The sequence below is a fragment of the Castanea sativa genome, chromosome 4, assembly GCF_040712315.1.
Source record: "Castanea sativa cultivar Marrone di Chiusa Pesio chromosome 4, ASM4071231v1".
NCBI classification, from domain to species: domain Eukaryota; kingdom Viridiplantae; phylum Streptophyta; class Magnoliopsida; order Fagales; family Fagaceae; genus Castanea; species Castanea sativa.
The window spans coordinates 22609300-22627617 of NC_134016.1; positions in this window are offsets into that span (position 1 = coordinate 22609300).

The following is an 18318-nucleotide window of genomic DNA, read 5'->3' on the forward strand; positions in this document are numbered from 1 at the left end:
TGTGTAAAATTAGTAGTTTTTTGTATTTTAGATGATTTTAACTGGACTGATGTGGTTGCTCTAACCAAGCAAAATCAATTAAGAACAATATTTTTCTTTTTTCTTTTTTAATTCATAAAAGGGACTATATATCTAAATACTTATTTTTGATAACTTATTTGTATAATACTTATCAAAATATATACTTTTTTGTACCTTTTTTTTAATACATTTTTGTGATGAAATTAAATGTGCTACTAAAAGTTAAATTATTTGCAAAATAATTAAAACAAAAAACTAAACTTTTTTCAACAATTGCAAAACGTACACCTACTATCCATTTGTTTAGAAATAAAATATTTTACTTGTATTGATGCCCATTCTTTACAAATGGCCCAACAACAGAAGAAGCCTAACAATAGAGAATGTGAGAAGGAAATGAGTGGCAAAATGGTAAAGATATAAGGAAACAAGCCCAGTGGGTTGAAGCAGCAAGATTGATGACCAGCAGGCCCACAAAAATGAAAAGAGATAAAGAATGAGTAAATGGGCCAAGAGAGCTCAATGAATGAAGTAGTAAGCCCATGAGTATAATAAGAGGTAAAGAAGAAGTAAATGGGTCAAGGAAGCCTAGAGAATGAATTGGTAAACTCAATAGACTTAATGGCTAATAAGCCCAAAAAGGTAATAAGAGGTAAAAGTGTAGTATAAGGGCCAAGGAAGCCCAAGGAATTTAGCAACAAGCCCATGGAAGTAAAAAGAGGTAAGGAAGTAGTAAACAGACGAAGCCCAAGGAATAAGTTAAAAAATAGGCTGACGTGGTAGGAATGTTGGCCAATAAACCCAAAGCAGGTAAAGACGTGGAAAGTGGGCCAAGGAAGCACTAAGCAAAGGATTGACGAAGAAGTGGGTTGACATGGCAGGAACATTAGTCCCAAGCCCACGGGATAATAAGAAATAAAAAGAAAGGTAAAACTGTAACAGACACAACTAAGTGATATGGTAGGATTAGTAACCAAAAAGACCCGTGGTCATAAAGAAGGAAGCATGGGCTCAATAGGAACATGAAAACTTTTGCCCAAGCAATACTCAGTCTAAGCAGGGATGAAAGGAAGGAAATATGAGCCCAAAAGCCCACACATCCTTCACACCACAAAAGATAAACATCAACTAGTATGTATAGAATCAAACAACGCAAGGGTAGCATAAATGGTGTGAAAGCAAGAAAGAAACAAATTTAGACTAAATGAAGCATGCTCAAAGGGCCACGGCACCACCTACTTGTACCCAGCCAATACATGAAAGATGGGCCACGGGTCAAGGTATTCAGAGGGTGTGGTTTAATGGTGGGGAGAAAATGGGGTCTGTTCTGAGGTTCTCGTTTAAGCTTCTTTAGGGGTGTGTGGGCCTTTTTTGCAAATATTGGGCTAGACCGCCTGCTGCTACACTAAGACCAAAGATTTATGGATCAAGGAGTTGGGACCGGTCCAAGAGCAACCCTCCTTGTTCCCACTTGCGCGCAAACGATGCCCCTGTTAGTCAGGCTTTGATCACATGCTCATGGCAAGCAGAGCTGTTACATTAACTACGGCAAGCAGATACAATAAAGGCAATAATGAAAAATTCCTCTACGATTTAGATAAAGTAGATAACAGGCTTTGGTAAGGAGTGCCCGTTTTACGAAACAATAACAAAAGGGTAGATATTGAATGAACAACAGTAAGCTTATTAAGATAAATAAATATCAGTCTGCCGTATTAAGTTACGTTGCCAAGTCTAAGTCAAGAAGGGGAATCACCTCTTCAACGCGACTAATCTCTCCGAAGGAAAAATCAGCTGCTTTGAAGGGGCGGGCCTGAATGACTTGAGTTCAATAAGGTCCTTCTCCGTTACCAAAGAGTATGGGTTAGAGAGGGAGAGGGAGATCGACTCATTCGGTGCATGCCTACCACTCTGTTCTCTCTTTTTTTTACTCTTCTCTCTATTCCCTAGTTCTTTCCTTTCTATTCTCTCTGAATTCTTTCTCTCTTTTTTCCTTTTGTTTTTACTCTTATTGTCCTTTTAATTCTAGCGACTATCCTTCCAGAGGTTGCTCCTCTTCCCTCGTCGTGCACAACAAAGGCCCTTATATAGCGCCAACTATGCTTGGCTTTTACCATTTTAGCCCTTAACCATTTTTTGTCTGATGCGGGTGTCCTTGTCGATCATTACTGATTAGCCAGTCACCCAGCCAGCGCCACTTACTTGCATTGGCCGCTCTACTCTACCTCACCAAACAAAAAAGGCTATTTTGTTTGCTTGCTTGTCGTGACACTTTTACTTGCCACGGTGTAAGTACTCTCCTTCTCTCCATCCCTCATGGCATGCACCTAATGGTTCCAACTTAATTTTGCCTCTTTTGGATGGTATGTTATCCCAGCAGGACATTGCTTCCAAAAAAGCTTGAGCAGGAAACACGAAAATGGGTTTTTCCCCCTCCCACCACCAGACCATGCCCTCTTACCTCTAACCCATGACCTCACCACTTCTTGTATTGGCTGGGTACATACTGGTGATGTCTGGGCCTTGCACGTGTCTTACCTCCATGCTCATCCAAATTATGTCTGATGCGCATGTGTCTGCCGCGGTCTAAAGGTCAATCTACCCAGTCTGTCGTTCATCTTTGACTTTTTATGGCGTGGGCTGCTTTTCTTGACTTCTCATTTATGGCTTGCTTCTTTTAGGGGCTGAGCCTTACCCGATTGTGGGCTGTTCCATACTTTTATTCTCAGCCCTTGTTATTTGTTTCCTGCCGCATTATTCTGTTATGCATGCAGTGAGGTTTACTTGTCCCAAGGCAAGGTCGCTGGGCCTCTTTAGGCTTTACTGTTTATTCCTTCTCTAATGGCCTAATAAACTCATTGGGCCCTTTACCACTTGTGGACTCCCTCGTCTCGCCTACTTTTCTTTGGGCATCATTGGCCCGTTTACTTTTCTTGGGGCATCCTCGGCTCTTTCAAATTCTATGCTTCCCATGGGTTTTTGCTAACTCCTTAAGCTTCCTTGGCCCAAGTACTTCATACTTCATCTTTAGGGCTTATGGATTCTCCATTACCCCTTACTCTCTTCACTTACATTGTTTTGGGCCTGCTGTGACGGCTTTGGCCCATGCTCACTTTTCTACATCTACACTGCTCATGGGTTTGCTATTTCTTTCTTCCAGGCCGTCTTAGGCCCATTTACTTCTTCAAGGCCCATTTACTTCTTCAGGGTCCATTTGCTTACTTTATGGACCCATGATCCATTATTCCTGCCACTTTGGTTTTAATGGTATTTCCATCTCACTCTATTCTGCCCATGTCTTTAGGCTTTTTCTCCTGCTGGGTTTCTAAAAAATGTGCATCTATAGGGGGAAATGTCTTACTAAAATAGCAGCTCACCCAAAAAAGGTAAGTATGGACTAGGACCACTTGCTGCATGCCATAGAGGTAGGTGATGAGGTAGCTTAATCCTTATTCACATGGGTAAAACAAAAACAAAGAGAGTTAAGAAATAAGACAAGTAATTTTTTCGGGGAATGGAGAGTGGTTCAACTAACACACTCTGGGCAGAGGTAGTGGCTAGGTAGCCAGCAAGCTAGTGGGTAGTCTTGAAGGGATACCCATAAGGAGCCAAAAACAATTGAGGGACAAAAATGGTAAATCCCACAACGGCAAATAGTATAAAAGGAGGTAACCACGAACAATGAAGGAGAATGTAAACACCACATTTTGTACCCCTTATAACTCGGGCCCCCGTTTCCCAATGATGCTCGAACTCTAAGGCCTAAGGCTAGTTTAGAGCCTAATCAGATATTAAATTGACTTTGGGAGTGTTAAAATGGAAAATATAACCTTTTAATGAGCAAAAATCTAATTTTGGAAATAAATTGACTAAATTGGTCCTTAGCCTCCGTATGTCAGCCAATGTATGTGTTCACAAGCATGATCCTGCGCACGCAACTAGGATTTCAAAAGCATAAGAAATGCAAGTTTTTTGCAACAATGGCTGAGGTTTGGAACGAATATCACATTGTTTGGAAACCATTACAAACCCCATTTTTTTCACTATAAAAAGTCTTACATGGTACATTTTCAAGACACAGAAATCTCACGGGAAAAAACCTAAGATTCACTAGAAAATAGTGAATCAAAAAGGGAGTTTTTCACAAAACACCCTCAAATCATTTTTAATTGATTGAGACCTTTTCTAGCCCCAATCCTTCGAGTTTAAGATTACTAATCACTATTTTATTGAATTGTGATAGATTTGACTAAGGGGAACAGTCAAAAATCAAGCCTAGGAGTTTTGGTTTTAAGGTATGCCTTGAAACTTTTCTTTTTTTATTTCCTGCTTTAATCCTCATATAAATCTGTTTCTTTATTTAGTTTATGTTTGTTTAGGTTAGTTTTAGGTTTTCTCTATATCTTTAAGTATGTTAGATTGCTAGATTTTTTGTTTTATGTTTCGTTTTGTTTCTGCTCTGTTTTTGTGTTAACTAGGTTTCTGGGTAAGGATTTACGTACGGATGATCTAGCTTGCGCACATAGGCTGAACTCATGCATACACAGACCTGTTTTAGTGTGCATGATGTCGTGACCAAGAAACCCTAATTTTTGTTTGTTTTGATTCTGTCTTCATAGGTTTGTCTACATAACCTCCTTTTCACATGTTTTCAAGCTCTATAAATTTCTGTTTATCTTTTAACATGTTTGTTTGTTATCACATGTCTAGACTAGGGTTTAGGTTTGGGTTTTGTTAGTTTTAATGCTATGTCATTAATCCATATGTTCATGCATTAATGCCATAGGTGTTGTGTTGTTGAGAGGTAAGTAAAGGGTAAGTTATGCATTAATAATGTCCATGCATTTGTTTTAGAGTTTTTAGATGTATGATTAGGGTTTCTAGTATGTTGATTTTTTTGTTTTGTTTGATGATATGTTTACTACCATGTTTGGGGCTACTGCCTTGTTCTGATGTATGTTGAAGCATGTTAGATGATTGTTAGGGTTTTCTTTTGTGTGTTTGGCTCTCTTTTGTCTTGTAGGTAGAAAAGCATGCCTGTTTAGGGTTAAATATGTCATATTGTTTGTTAGATGCATGTTAGTGTGTGTGAGAGTTTAGAATGCAAGTTTTTAAGTGGTTTTTAATAAGGTTAAGATATAAGATACAATGATGGGAGGCCAACCTTAGGATTGGAGAATTTTGGGTGCCTAACACCTTCCCAAGAGCATACCTAAACTCCGAACCCAAACTCTAATAGTAAGATCAAAGGTCCTTCCTCAAAAGGACGCTAGATTCATAGTTCCTAGACCATATAACTAGGTGGTAACTCCATTCTTCTCCCTTGCGCCCACAGGGGGATAGACAAACAGATGGAGAGAGGAAGTAAAAAAGAAAGGAGAAGAAACAAAAAAGAGCACACAAAGAAACCAAAGAGAACAAAAGTGAATGGTAGGGATAAAGACATGTAACAATAGACCATCTTTTCTCTCCCTCTTGGCAAACCTACTCTCTAAAGATTGAGAATTGAAACTCAAACCATTTAGGTCATTTCTCCAAAGTGCGTAACTTTTATGGCAGGAGCCTTTCTTGAGGTTGCTCGCGTTGGAAATTGGCTCCCTTCTTAGGTCTGCTTCTACTGAAAAGTTCAGCCTATTGTCTGGCAGACAAGTTTTCCTTTCTTTTTTTTTTTTTTACTATTCATATTTGTTGGGTGATTCGCCTACTATTCAGTTATTAAGTTATTTACCTTTTGTAATACAGTGTTATTTCTATTTGTTGTATTATTCTGTCGTAACTCTATTAACCATCTTCTCGGTGTTAGTTTTATTTATTCTATTTAGTATTGTAATTATCCTACTGTACTGTATTCCTATCATAACATTTGTAACAGTTATTTCTGCTATGACCACGTCATATACTCAGCCTACAACACTCATACTAGGGCGCGTTTACATTGGGTTGGCTCAACTTATGCACAAGCTAACCTGAAGCGTAGCCCCAATAAGGTCATTCCTAACTCTCTTACCTTAGACTAACGGGCCGCGGTGCAATAAAAGGGATTGAGGCCCAACAGTGCAAAAAAGGCCCACCACAACATGTAAAACATATTTAGTAAGTTTGTTCAAGTATTTTGGTGTGGCATATAAAATTTTTCAAGTAAAAGTGGCTCAGCCACCAAAGCCACTGGTGCCAAAGGTCTCGTGATTGAACCACCGCCTAAATGGCGTCTTTGATGATCAGACCACTAACACTGATCATTAGAATGACGGCTTCGACCACCATAACCAGTTTCTGAACCCATCAAACCAGCAACATAGCCACCAAATGGGGGGAGGGAGAGCCACCATGTATTTTTGTGAAATAATTTACAAAAATTTTAGAAGTAAAACGTTTTACAACTTTTTATAAAGATGTTTATAAGTAACAAAAAATATTTTATAAACTTGACCACATTTTACATGCAAACAAACACCTAATTATGAGAAAACATTTTAATAAAAATTGTTATGTAGTGCACCGCACCAATTAGGAACTTAAGCTAAAAATAGATAATCCTGATGATTACGTAATTTAAGGTCAAGTTAGAGTAAAGAGTATTAAGAAAACTATTAGTGTATACTAACTTTAGGGTCTATTTGTATATGGGTAATTCTATCGTACCCTCAAAAAAAGGAGGTACGGTACCCACTAGTAGGCAACCTATTATACCAGGTTACCAAAACATCACATTTGATGGTGCCATCCTCACATTGTGTAGTTCCAACATCACATGTAACAATTCTTTTGTCATATTTGGTGGTTTCCTTATTTTTTCTCACATTTGACGATTTCATCCTCACATTGTGCAATTCCAACATCACATATGACAGTTCTTTTATCACATTCTGTGTTTCCCTTATCTTTTTGTCACATTTGACGGTTCCATCTTCACATTGTACAGTTCTAAGATCGCATTCGACAGTACTTTTGTCACATTTGGTGGTTTTTTTTTCTCACATTTGACGGTTCTATCCTCACATTGTGCAGTTTCAATATCACATATGACTGTTCTTTTGTCACATTTGGTGGTTTCCTTTTTCTTTCACATTTGACAGTTCCATTGTCACATTCGGCAATACCAACACCACATTTGACAATACTTTTGTCACATTTAGTGGTTTATTTATTTTTCTCACATTTAATGGTTCCATTGTCACATTAGACAGTACCAACATCGCATCTGATTGTACTTTTGTTACATTTAGTGGTACCCTATTTTTTTTTCTCACGTTTGACAGTTCCATTATTACATCGGGCTATACCAACATCACTTTTGCCCGTACTTTTGTCACATTCAGTGGTACCCTATTTTTTTCTCACATTTGACATTTCCATCGTTATATTGGGCAGTACCAATATCACATCTGACCGTACTTTTACATTTGGGCCTATCGCTAAAGTCACTTTTTTACTTACTAATAACAACTCATCACAGTGGCAATTTTTTTTAAAAAAAAGTGTAGTTTTAGCATTTTCCTCCTTTTAAAAGCTATTAAAAAAAAAAGATCTAAACTCTAAAACAAAATAAACATCCCAAAAAATTAGCCCAACCACAATAATTACTAAGAGTAAAGTTAAAAATAATTAAACTCAATTAACCAATATTACCAAAAACGAACAACCTTACTTTTTTAAAATTTTAAACAAAATATTTTTGTCCTTCATAGTTTATCATTTTGACCATAATGAAAAGTGTCAGACTCATTTAAGTCAGCAGAGCCTCCACCAACTAAGTTTAAGAAAGCCCTAATAGCAATGAAAGGGTTTCTTTGTTGAAGACATATTAGTGCCACAAAAGGTCAATTTTAACATAATTGGCTATTAAAATGTCAATTTTCATCACTCTCTACTTGGTTCATTCACATGGGCGGCTGATAGTAACCCACACTAACTCTTTAGTGTAAGCAAGACCTATTGACATATGCAATAGTATCATAAATAATATGATTCGATAAATGACCACTTGAGAAGAAGCAATCCAAACATAATCTATCTCTTGTATTTCTTAATGAAGTTGTTTTATAAATTCTTAAGGATTCTTATATATGAAAGTGTGATAGCCTTGAGAAATGGTAGTCTTGGTTAAACTTTGATTATTTAAAAAAAAATTATCAAAATAATAGTCCTTCAGTTTATCATTTCGACATCAATGATAAGTGCCAGCCCTTAGGATTACAAGAGATAGCAAGGTTGAAATGACATTGCTCTAAATGGTGTCATTGCCTTGAATGTGATATGATGACATGATGCTAGATGAATGCTAGGTGGATGATATGTATGATAGTAACATGCCAGGTTGATTGCCATGCTAGATGAATACTAGGTTATTGTGATATGTCATGACAGCTGAATAGTTAAGTCTTAGTGATGATTGATGCCAGGTTGTATGTTTAAATTTATGCTAGTGTGTGTGTGAGTTAGAATGCAATATTGAGTATGTCTTTAATAGGGTTAAGACATAAGACATAATGAGAGGAAGCCAACTTTACGGTTGGGCTGTTTTGGGTGCCTAACACCTTCCCAAAATTGTACCTAAACTCCAAACTCATATCTCTAGTAGTAAGATAAAAAAGGTCATTCCTCGAGAGGACGCAATATATATGGTTCCTAGGCCATTGCAAAAACTAGGTGGCAACTCCCCCCATTGTGTCCACAGCAGGATAAGTCCTTGTGATGATTGAAAGAGAGCTAATTCCTTTTAGGAATACATAGTTACCGTTGAAGCTGAATAAAGGGGATTCAAAGGGTCGAAGTCACTTTGGATCCAGTTTCATTTGTTGATATGCCATCATATACATCACGTCTGTCGAGCTTCTATTATCAACCAATACTCTCTTGGTGTTATACCCATTTATTGCCAACATGATAGCAAGTGGGTTGTCATATGGCTACAAGGTTCCTCTAGCATCACGTTCAGAGAAAATGATATCGTCATCACCTGATCAATGGTACTTTGCCATGGGGCGCCGTACATGGACGCTATTGACCTGCCTCTGGTATGCCTTTCGCAAAGACTTATATGACCCCCCTCTAATTGGCCCCCCAGTAATCATCCTTATTTCAGACAATCTCGTTCATCTTCCTTGTGGTTGTCACCATATTTGTCTTTTGATCTTGATCAAGATTGATAATTTTTCTTGACAAAATTTTGAAGATTTACTTTCTAGATCAACTCTTCAATTTTCTCCTTCAAATCACGGCGTTCATCAGTGTAATGACCGTGATCTTTGTGGAAATGACAGTACTTCTTCTGGTCTCCTCTCTTTAAAAACGAGCTTAATGGTTTCAGTCACTTCAAGCCAGGATCATCTTTGATTTCCACTAAAATCTTATCTATAGGCATTACCAATGGAGTGAAGTTTAACCTCTTTTTCGAAGCTTTTGGACTATTCTTGCTAGATTTCGAATCTGAAGAATGATCCTTGCTGTCTTTCTTTCCATTCTGTGAGTCGACACTCTCTTCTTTCTTCCATTTACCGACCTAACCTTTTGCGGTCAAAGCATTTTCCCCATTCATATATTTCTGGGCTTTGAACAATAGGTTTGTCATCGTGGTTGGCGGTGTCTTCCCTAGTGAAAAGATGAAATTAGAAGAATTTAGCCCTGTTTGGAATGTCATCATAATGACTTGTTTGTTGGTCTCATCAATCTTGAGGACAACTTTATTGAAGTAATTCACATACTCTCTTAAGTTTTCTCCCTCTTGTTGCTTTACAGTCAACAAATACACAATGGGCCCTTTATGTCGTTGGCCCCCAATGAAATGTCGAACAAATGAGTCACTTAACTACTCCGAGTTCACAATCAATGATGCTGGTAGTTTACTAAACCATACTCTCATAGCTCCCCTAAGGGTGGTCGGGAAAGACCTGCACATCACCTCGTCCTGGAGTTTGCTGGAGGTTTAGTGTCATCTTAAATGCACCTATGCAATCAATGGGATCTTTGGTACCGTCATAGGCCTCTAATTATGGGAGACAAAACTTGTGAGGCAAAGGGCATTCCAAACGCCAGTGGTGAAGGGTGGTCGATTCTCTTAATCATGCCATTGAGGTTCATAGTTGTCTTCCCCTTCATAGCATTTTTCACTTCATTCAGCTCATATCTCATAATCTTCATTAGCTAGTCATTGCCATGCCCTGACTGCTCACTGTGCTCAGAACTTTCTCTTCCTCGACTATTTTCTAGGTTATGGGCTTTGTTGTCATTATGGCTATGGTTACGTCGCATGAAGGATGTATTATTGCCCTGTGGATGTATATGCCGCTTCTAGTCTTCATTCTGTTTCATCAACTTCTACACTTTAGCTGTTAGTGCTTGGATTTGCTGGGACATCAATACCGGATCCGGTGGTGCAGTAGTGGTTGAACCCATCAGCTTTAAGAAAATTTTCGGTAGAGATACAATGACTTACAATATTGGATCGCAATTTGTCGTTCCCCACAGACAGTGCCAAACTGATGAAACATGAAATGTGTGACCAGTATGTTCCTCATCTAAGATGGATGGACAAACTGTGCTTCCTGTTAAGAGTAAACAAAGTAACAATAAAAGACACCGGGTTGGTGCCAGCCAAAGACCCTTAGATGCTTAAATTTTTTAATCTCTCTTTGAAAATTACTACTATGTATTTGTGGGGTCATGGATTTTAGGTTTTGGCCGAGAAGCATGGGTGGTCTGAGTCCGAGGAGTACTATCTCCTCGGATAAAGCTAAACGCAAATCCGCCATAGATCTTAATGATCAAGGATGACCTTTCAGGAAGTTCTAATGATAGCAACGATTATCATGAACGTTCAAGAAGGATAAGGACTCAAAAATATCTAAGGAAAAACTGCTACCACCGCATTAATGAGGAAGTGACCTCTCGAACAAGATATGACCTTCTTGACAGCCCACCCCTGCGAAGACTTTGGGAGGGGCTGATAGGACAAGTATCGGCATAAACCATCAACTATCCACATGTAGTCCACGTGTAGGGTAAGGATGAAGGGAGAGATGTAATATAAATAAGGGTAGAGATCCAAGAAAAGGGGGGGGGATGAAAAAAGGAGAAGAGAAAGCACTATAGCAATCTCAATAACTCCTGTAACCATTCTCATCCAATATATACTAGAACAGAGCTCCTCGGACTGTGCCGAGGACAAACTTTCTCACACAAACCGAGTTCAATTCTTGTTGGCTCCCACAATCATATTAACTGTTATCCATGCACTAAAACCTAGCTCTTTGACCCACTCTCTACAAATTTATTGTTCTAGGTTCACTAGGCCAAGATCCCTTACATTTTGGGCTTAGTCTGAAAATCGTGTCCCTACAATTGGCACCGTCTGTGGGAAGAGCTTGTGTGATAGTGAATGCAACAGTTAGATATGATAAGATTATGCCCCCATCAGTAAGAGTCCCTGGGGAAAGCCATTATGGTGGCCAGCTTACTATGTGAGCAAGTCACTACATGAGGCACACAGTTGTTACCCTAACTTAGCTTTTGCTCAGGTCTATACTACAAAGTACGGATTATACGGGGAGGATTGCTGAATGGGGCACAGTTCTGGTGGCTTCTGACATCAAGTACATGTCTCGTACCTCTGTCAAGGGCCAGGTCCTCGCAAATTTGGTGGCCGAGTTCGCTGAACCTCCATTAAAGGAAGTGGCAGCAATATATGAGCAATTCAAAAGGGCCTTGTGGCGGGGCTAGTTCTTGGAGGTATATATTGATATCTTCTAATCTATTGAAGTGGTTAAACAGAACCTTAGCTATGCCGGGTCCTCAGACCTCCTGCTTTGGGAAAATTAACACACACTGGCATCTTTAGAAGTGGATAAACGTAGAACCTTAGCTATGCCGGGTCCTCGGACCTCCTGCTTTGGGAAAATTAACACACACTGGCATCTTTAGAAGTGGTTAAACAGAACCTTAGCTATGCCGGGTCCTCGGACCTCCTGCTTTGGGAAAATTAACACACACTGGCATCTTTAGAAGTGGTTAAACAGAACCTTAGCTATGCCGGGTCCTCGGACCTCCTGCTTTGGGAAAATTAACACACACTGACATCTCTAGAAGTGGTTAAACAAAACCTTAGCTATACCGGGTCCTCAGACCTCCTGCTTTGGGAAAATTAACACACACTGGTATCTTTAGAAGTGGTTAAACAGAACCTTAGCTATGCCAGGTCCTCGGACCTCCTGCTTTGGGAAAATTAACACACACTGGCATCTTTAGAAGTGGTTAAACAGAACCTTAGCTATGCCGGGTCCTCGGACCTCCTGCTTTGGGAAAATTAACACACACTGACATCTCTAGAAGTGGTTAAACAGAGTCTTAGCTATGTCGGGTCCTCGGACCTCCTGCTAAGAAGAATCTTAGCTATGCCGGGTCCTCGGACCTCTTGCTAAGAAGAATCTTAGTTATGCTAGGTACTCGGACCTCCTGCTAAGAAGAGCCTTAGCTACGTCGGGTCCCACAGACCTCCTGCTAAGAAGAGCCTTGGCTACGTCGGGTCCCACAGACCTCCTGCTAAGTGTTAAAAAGAGTCTTAGCTATGCCAGGTCCTCGAACCTCCTGCTAAGAAGAGTCTTAGCTACGTCGGGTCCCGCAGAGCTCCTGCTAAGTGTTAAGAAGAGCCTTAGCTACGTTGGGTCCCACAAACCTCCTGCTAAGTGTTAAAAAGAGTCTTAGCTATGCCGAGTCCTCGGACCTCCTGCTAAGAAGAGCCTTGGCTACGACGGGTCCTACAGACCTCCTGCTAAGTGTTAAAAAGAGTCTTAGCTATGCCGGGTCCTCGGACCTCCTGCTAAGAAGAACCTTAGCTTTGCCGGGTCCTCAGACCTCTTGCTTTGGGGAAATTAACACATAATGGCATCTCTCTTCAAAGTGTTTAAACTATAAACTTGATCATGCTTCGATCCTCGGACTCAATCATGCCTCAGTCCTCAGACCAGATGATGTGAGAAAATTAACACTTTATGACATCTCTCTTCAAGGTATTTAAACTAGAAACTTGATCATGCTTCAGTCCTCAGACTCAATCATGCCTCGGTCCTCGGACCAGATGATGTGAGAAAATTAACACTCATGACATCTCTCTTCAAGTGTCAAGACAAGCCCAAGATTATAACCAAATCCTCAAATCGGTAGCTCTGAAAGGAGCAATTCACAATATAAATATGGGGCGCGTGAAACGACACTCCCACAGGTGTAAATGAAAGGATCAAATCAGAATCAACTCTTAAGAATTCAAAACCCCATTTTTCTCCTCGGATGCGAGGAGAAAACTGGAGTTTTGAGGGGCTATTGTGGGGTCATGGATTTTAGGTTTTGGCCAAGAGCATGTGGTTTTGGCCGAGAGCATGTGGTTTTGGCCGAGAAGCATGGGTGGTCTGAGTCCGAGGAGTACTATCTCCTCGGATAAAGCTAAACGCAAATCCGCCATAGATCTTAATGATCAAGGATGACCTTTCAGGAAGTTCTAATGATAGCAACGATCATCATGAACGTTCAAGAGGGATAAGGACTCAAAAATATCTAAGGAAAAGCTGCTACCACCGCATTAATGAGGAAGTGACCTCCCGAACAAGATATACTGCTTTGCCACTTACCCACCCCGTAAGACTTTGCAGGGGGCTGATAGGACAAGTATCAGCATAAACCATCAACTATCCACATGTAATCCACGTGTAGGGTAAGGATGAAGATAGAGATGTAATATAAATAAGGGTAGATATCCCAGAAAAGGGGGAGGATGAAAAAAGGAGAAGAGAAAGCACTATAGCAATCTCAATAACTCCTGTAACCATTCTCATCCAATATATACTAGAACAGAGCTCCTCGGACTGTGCCGAGGACAAACTTTCTCACACAAACCGAGTTCAATTCTTGTTGGCTCCCACAACCATATTAACTGTTATCCATGCACTAAAGCCTAGCTCTTTGACCCACTCTCTACAAATTTATTGTTCTAGGTTCACTAGGCCAAGATCCCTTACATTTTGGGCTTAGTCTAAAAATCGTGTCCCTACAGTATTCTAGCTGAATATATATCACTTGCTTGCTCTTTGTGGCTTTATATAGTAAGCTTATGAGTTATTGTGATGTCCATTTGTTTCTCCTAGCGTTGTGCCTAAACTGGAGGCTTAATGGCCATGAAGCGACTCATAAAGGTGCTTGTAATGGCTTTGAAACGGCTCATAAAGGTGTTTGTAACCACTTCTTAATGCCAGCTTAACTGAAGGAATTATGTCTAACTTAAATGTGCTTATGGTCGTCCATGTAATGGATGACCATTTGTTCACTATTCATCATCTTCTATCCTCCCACTTTTCTATTCCCTCCCCATTTTCTATCATCCCACTTTTCCACTCCTTCAACGAAACGAACCCTAAATTGGATTGGTGGTGTATGCTTAACAATATTGGTGGACAAACCCTAATGCCCCAGTGATTTTAATTATTGAATTTTACCAAACTTTCTTTGTCCTAGTTTCAATCATATATATATATATATATATATATATATATATATATATATATATATATTTATATTATTGGTGCTTTTGATATGTTCATGTTTTCCTTTTCTTGATGGAACAACAATCTTAACTACACTACAATTTCTGTTATAAAATTGGATGACATCACCCAAAATCATCTCAAAAAAAGAAGAGATTCTAAAATCTTGACATCTCTCTTAACACATTTTGGATCAATCAAGATTAGTCTCGATAGCAATTGACAACTTGTAGAGAAAACCCTAGCCTTTAACTATTCAACTTGTAACCTCAAAAGCAAATACAAAAGTGTAGACACTCGATTTTGCACCCATGATTTAATTAAGGAAGATGATTGGAATGACCATTCATGTACCTCAAAATTCATGATTGCATTACATGCACTAATTCATTTGTTGCATATTATAAACATGATCTTGAGATTTTGACGTTCGCAACAGTATGCCCGGTTTCCAAATCGGACCGTCAAATTGAAAGATATCGCATGATCAAGTTTGCACGGTCATCATGCATTGTGTCTAGGTAGAATCAACCATGCATGATTAGTTTAAGTTAATTCTGATTGGTTAAACAATTAAAATTAATTAAATAATTTTGTGATTGGTTGTTAGTTAGTGTCAAAAATAGGCTTGCTTGCATGAAAGTAAAAGGGGATAATTGAATAATAATAAAATTGTAGATAATCCAGACTTTATTAAAAATTTTAAAGTATTTATCTACAAGATAATTGTTCTTGAAAAGACCTGAATTATTTAGAAAAGAGTTTAATTTTTAGAATATGGATTAAAAACATGTCTAAGTGCAAGTCTCGGCTAAAAAAAAAACCTAAAAAAAGGAGTCCAAAATGCACCCAAACTTGAAAGCAGGATTGGCACCTATTCAGCACTTTTGGAGTGCCGATTAGCACTTTCAAAGTGCCGAATGGCACACATTTGGGCCTCGGCCCGAGGGTAATGGGGTGAGCTTAAAACACATCATTATCGATTTTTAGCGATACGGAAGCATCTTAATTCGTATCCTGATCGTCGAAGTTATTTTTTTGAACCTCTCAGCCTCTATAAATAGAGACTGGATCTCAAAATTCAGCACACTTTTTCACGCTCTCAGATTTCCCCTCTTTCTAACTCCCCTTGCTTTTATTTTCTCTCTTATGTTAAAGACATTCTGAATTGCCTTATTGTAAGCAAAATATTTTAGGTTTCAAAGATAATTGAATAAATTTATTTGAATCCTAAAATATCCATTCACAACAAAGAGCATGCATGCAAGAGGTAGTGAATTTCTTTCTTCTTAATCTTCTTTGTTAATTTTGATTAATGATGCATGAGTAGATTTAGGATTTTTTAAATGTGGAAGCCATGTGTTGTTAATTTTCTCTTGAAAACGTGTTCCTAATTCCTTTGTTGTTCTGATTTTTCTTTTGAGTTTCAAAAATCTGCTTGTTAACAAATCTTTTTCTAAATCAAAAACGGATTTGCATCTTCCTTAGATGCAAATCTGAATTTTTTCTAAATCAAAAACAGATTTGCATCTTTATTAGATGTAAATCTGAATTTTTTCTAAATCAAATACAGGTTTACATCTTCACTAGATATAGATCTGAATTTTTCTAAATCAAAAAACTTATTTACATCTTCATTAGATGTAGATTTGAAATTTTCAAAATCAAAAAAATTGATTTACATCTTCATTAGATGTAAATCTGAATTAAAAAAAAAAAAAAAAAAAAAACTGATTTGCATCTTCATTAGATGCAAATCTAAATTGTTTTTATAAAAACTGATTTATGTATTCTCTAGATGTAGATCTGATTTTTTATTTTTTAACATAGCAGATTTTGAAATAAAAAGTAAGTCATGAGTAGTGTTTTGTTTGTGTTGTTTGATCTAAGTAGCATAGGTTTATTTCATGAATGCAATTCTCTTTTAAAAATTCTTTTTCTTATTTTAATACATATAAAAAACAAATCTGATTTTTTTTGTTCTCTACAATCCCAATTTTTTTAGTTCCCAAAAACAGATTTGATTTTTTTTACATACAAACCCAAAAACCCAATTTTTTTGGTTCCCAAAAACAGATCTGATTTTTTTCTTTTTCACCAAAAACTAATTTTTCAAATTCACAAAAATGGATCTAATATTTTTTACAAATCAAACTAAATTTTTCACAACAACAAATCTGATTTTTTTTTAATAAAGAACAGGACACATTCATAAATAAACTTATGTGACTTAATTTAGTTAAGTGTTTTGTGTGCGCAACATATCATTCATGTCATGTATAAAATGGGTACATTGGTTACGAGAGTTTAGAAAACCAAATTCTGTCTGGGCGGAATGGTGCCTAACACCTTCCCATTCCATAACCTAGCCTCCGAATTTAGTTTCTTTTGGATAGGTAGACCTAGGCTTTATCTTTATTTTATTTTGGGTAGATTGTAACTAGAACAAAATGTCATGTATTCTTTTGGTAGTTTGTAACTAGGACCCAAAGCCATATAATATTCAATTTATGTATTTATTTTTATCCAATCAATAACAATGAAGCATTTCAATCTTGTAAATTTGTATTTTCTTTTTTCTTTTCTTTTTTTGTATAAAAAAATAAGTGGTGACTCCACACCACTTATCCGAAAAGATAAGTGTCTTGAAAAAACCCTCAAAATTTTTTTTTTAGAGCACCCTCTAATAATTTTTGGCGGTCTCTCACAAAAAGGGTCAATACAATGTTGCTGCTTCCATAGTGTAGATTAAAGTTGCCATAAAGCTATCCTCAGGTTTGCTATATAGATCAAATCTTCAAGAGGTTTTTGGAACCATAGTCGGAGTTCATGAGAAATATTCATGATACAAGAGTCCAATTGGGTTAGAGTTGCATATGATCAAGTAAGTAAATCACTACTAGAAGTAGCAATAGAAGTTAATGTTAAAATCTTTTAAAAGAACTTTGATTCTAAATAGTAAATTTTCCTTGGGGTTGGTGGTTAACTTGGTAGTAATTTTTTTTTTTTTTGTATAGTTTTCTCTCTTTTTTTTAGGCTGAATTTTGTATAGTTTTCTCTGAGTTTTCTATTTTGTCACCATATTATTATGTTCTTTAATTACTAATTTATTGGAGGCATTTAGTATGTGAGAATTAGCATGGAAATCAATCTGAATTCATAATTATTTTATTTAATAAGTTGATTAATTCATAATTATTGTAGCAATAAGAACTATTGAGTGTACTATTAACATATTGTTTACTCAAAAAAAAAAATATAGGGATGTTTATCCCACATTGATTGTATGTGTCTAGTGTCCGCTGTTTATAACCACAGTCTACAACTACAAATGTTAGACCCTTTTATAGTTGTACTATAGTTATGTAATGTATTATAAACCCGGTTTAAAACACTAATATTACTATTTTCATGTGTGTTCTAATAAGTATTAATATAATATATTATTAACCCGGTTTAAAACACTGTTTACTAAACAAAAATATAGTATTTTCATGTGTGTTCTAAGTATTACTGTTTACTAAAAAAAAAAAAAAATACTATTAACACTAGTGTTGACAGGTTTTTTGGTTTTTTTTTTTAATAAAAATTTTGAGACTTTACAAGAATTTTTTTAACAATAAAACACTGCAAAAATTATCAGAAAAGACTTCCCGAAATGTCTAAGGAACGCTAGACAAGGACGGAGCCATATTGTTTGTGGTTATCAATGCTTCTTCAATATCATCTACAAGAAGAACTGCAGAAGGCCCAGCTAGCATAGCCATTC